The sequence below is a fragment of the Mandrillus leucophaeus genome, unplaced genomic scaffold, assembly GCF_000951045.1.
Source record: "Mandrillus leucophaeus isolate KB7577 unplaced genomic scaffold, Mleu.le_1.0 Scaffold74, whole genome shotgun sequence".
NCBI lineage: Eukaryota > Metazoa > Chordata > Mammalia > Primates > Cercopithecidae > Mandrillus > Mandrillus leucophaeus.
The window spans coordinates 1,047,875-1,050,008 of NW_012108030.1; the positions used below are offsets into that span (position 1 = coordinate 1,047,875).

At 47.3% G+C, this 2,134-nt stretch overlaps 1 long non-coding RNA gene across 1 annotated transcript in view; it reads left to right on the top strand.

The window, feature by feature from the left end:
* Window positions 1-953: 953 nt before the first annotated feature.
* Window positions 954-2,134, top strand: part of LOC105528909 — a 21,730-nt gene continuing 20,549 nt past the window's right edge. Inside the window, exon 1 of the long non-coding RNA XR_001004428.1 lies at window positions 954-1,035. This is a non-coding gene — a long non-coding RNA (uncharacterized LOC105528909). The remainder of the gene's footprint in view (window positions 1,036-2,134) is intronic.

Here is a 2,134-nt window from a genome sequence, read left to right on the forward strand (position 1 = left end):
CTTTCTTTCTTTCTTTCTTTCTTTCTTTCTTTCTTTCTTTCTTTCTTTCTTTCTTCCTTCCTTCCTTCCTTCCTTCCTTCCTTCCTTCCTTTTCTTTCTTCTTTCTTTCTCTCTTTCTTTCTTTCTCTCTTTCTTTCTTCCTTCCTTCCTTCCTTCCTCTCTTCCTTCCTTCCTTTCTCTCTTTCTTTCTTTCTTTCTTTCCTCCTTCCTTCCTTCCTTCTAATAGCTTTATTGAGATACACACTTTGTACAATTCATCCACTGAAAGTGTACGAGTCAATGGTTTTAAGTATATTGACAGAGTTGTGCATCTGTCACCAAAATCAATTACAGAACTGTTTCATTAGCCTAAAGTGAAAAACAAAGACCTAAAGAAACCTTGCACCCCTTAGCTATCACTCCCGCTTCTTTCCCCCAGCCCTAACCTATTCTCTGTCTCTGTGGATTTGTCTGCCCTGAAGCTGCAGCTGTACTTCGTGTGAATGGAATCATGCAATATGTGGTCCTTTGTGGCTGACTTCTTTCACTCAGCATAATGTTTTCAAGGTTCATCCATGTTGTAGCATGCATCGATACTTTATTCCATTTTGTTTCCAAATAATATTCCATTGTATAAATGAAACACATTTGATTTGTCTGTTCAGCCATTGATGGGCATTTGGGTTGCCTCTGCTTCTTGGCTGTGATGCATAACACTGCTATGACCATTCCTACCATGGTTTTGTGTGTAAGAGGGGGTCTATATGATGGAAATTCAGTCCATGGCACCCTGACCAAATCCCTGGTTATCCAGGAGGATGGAGCCCTCATTCCCATGTCAGGAAGGTCTCCAAGTGCAGTTCCAGGGCCTGGATGACTTCACTGTCATTTTCACCATCTTAACACGGGATGGGGCAGCCTGCGAACCTGTACCTGGGTGGTCCCAGCTGCACTGTACTGGTTTCTTTCCTTAGAGTGAAAGTCTGCAGGAAGCAAACAGCTGGGAGACCAGAAAAAATGGATGATGAAGACCCCATTATGGGTACCGTCTCCTGGGTGAGTGGCTTGGGAATCTTCTCTTGTGCATGTCCACTCAGAAAGTCCAGGCTGAGCTCCTCAGCGTTCCACCAAACCCACTCCTCCCTCGTCTCCTGGGAGTTCTCGTCTCTCCTGTTCTCCCCCTTCATATCCCAGATCCAGGAAATCATTATGTCCCATTCGACCTTCTTTGTTTGTCTGTTTGTTTGTTTTTGAGATGGAATTTCACTCTTGTTACCCAGGCTGGAGTGCAATGGTGCAATCTTGGCTCACCACAACCTCCTCCTCCCAGGTTGAAGCGATTCTCCTGCCTCAGCCTCCCAAGTAGCTGGGATTACAGGTGCACACCACGACGTGCGGCTAATTTTTGTATTTTTAGTAGAGACGGGGTTGTGCCATGTTAGTCAGGCAGGTCTTGAACTCCTGACCTCAGGTGATCTGCCTGCCTCGGCCTCCCAAAGTGCTGGGATTACAGGCATGAGCCACTGAGCCCAGCCACCAACCTTCTTTCTAAAAGTAAAACTAACTTGTCCTCTGCTCATCTTCCGTCCCCACCTCTACTGACCACAGAGCCTGCCTCACCTCCTCCCTGCCTCCATCTCTCATCCCAAACTTCAGGCTGCCAGGACCATCGCCCCAAAACTATTACTTCTCAGGCAGCCTGGAGTTGTTCTTGTTTGTTCCCGTCGCTTAGAGAATCAGGCCCGTGTTCCTTGCCCCACACCAGGTGGCCACTGCAGCCTGTTTCCTGACCTCCGATCCTGCCCCGTGGCCTGGCCACACTGGCCTTCTGTCTCCACACAGACCTGCTGTCCTACAACTTAGAGCCCTTGCAAGTATAGTTTCTTCCACCCTTCCTTCCCCATTTCCACCAGACTACCTCATCCAATCCTTCCAGCTCTAATCTCAGTATCTGTTACTCTAGTCATTTCCCCTCCTTTTGACATCTACCCCTTCTCTTCTGTGTTTACAGCCCTATACGCATTCCTGTCCCCATCACACATCACCACTGCCTTTACCTGTCTCCACCCCCTCATCATATCTGTGGAATTCTTTTTTATTTTTGTTTTTTGGAGACGGAGTCTTGCTCTGTCACCCAGGCTAGAGTGCAGTGGTG